General features: G+C 69.8%; 1 protein-coding gene across 1 annotated transcript in view; it reads left to right on the forward strand.

Annotated features, from left to right (window-relative positions):
- The window catches only part of CD248 (CD248 molecule), a 4440-nt gene that overhangs the window by 3134 nt on the left and 664 nt on the right, over window positions 1-642 (forward strand). The window lies entirely within an intron of this gene.

The raw sequence follows: 642 nt of genomic DNA on the forward strand, positions 1-642 counted from the left end.
GCCCGGCTGGGACCTCCCGGGCTCCCACGCAACTACACCCCGCCTGAGCTCCCCGCCCGGCTGGGTCCCCCCTGGAGCCCCCCGCCACATCTGGCTGGGACCCCCTGATCTCCCCCGGGCTCCCCCTTGAGCTCCCAGCCGGGTCTGGTGAATGGGGGGCTAGGGGGTGGCAGAAAGGGGCCCAGAGCGCCCCCCCATGGGACCCACGCAGGGACACGGACACGAGCCCGACCCACAGAGCTGCTGCAGAAAGAGCAAGGACCCCCCTGGGGGGGTGCGGCGGGGGGAAATGGACTCTGGCAGGCTGGACGGACCCCCCCACCGCATGGATGGCCTCTTCCAGGATGGTCAAAGCCCCCCCAGGGGTGAACACCCCCCGGGGCAAAATGGACTCTCCCTGCAGTGAATGGACTCTCCCTTGGGGGGGAAAGCCCCCCCCCGGGCAGAATGGACTCTCCTAGGGGTGAATGCCCCCGCGATGGGGCAGAATGGACTCTCCCAGGGGGTAAGAGCCCCCTCGCTGGGGTGAATGGAGTGTCCCAAGCGAGTGATTGCCCCCCCACCCCCACCCCCGGGCAGAATGGAGTCTCCTAGGGGAGGTGAGCCCCACCACGAAGTGAATCGAACCCCCCCCCCCCCCCC

Source organism: Alligator sinensis, unplaced genomic scaffold (genome assembly GCF_000455745.1).
Source record: "Alligator sinensis unplaced genomic scaffold, ASM45574v1 scaffold1329_1, whole genome shotgun sequence".
NCBI classification, from domain to species: Eukaryota; Metazoa; Chordata; order Crocodylia; family Alligatoridae; genus Alligator; species Alligator sinensis.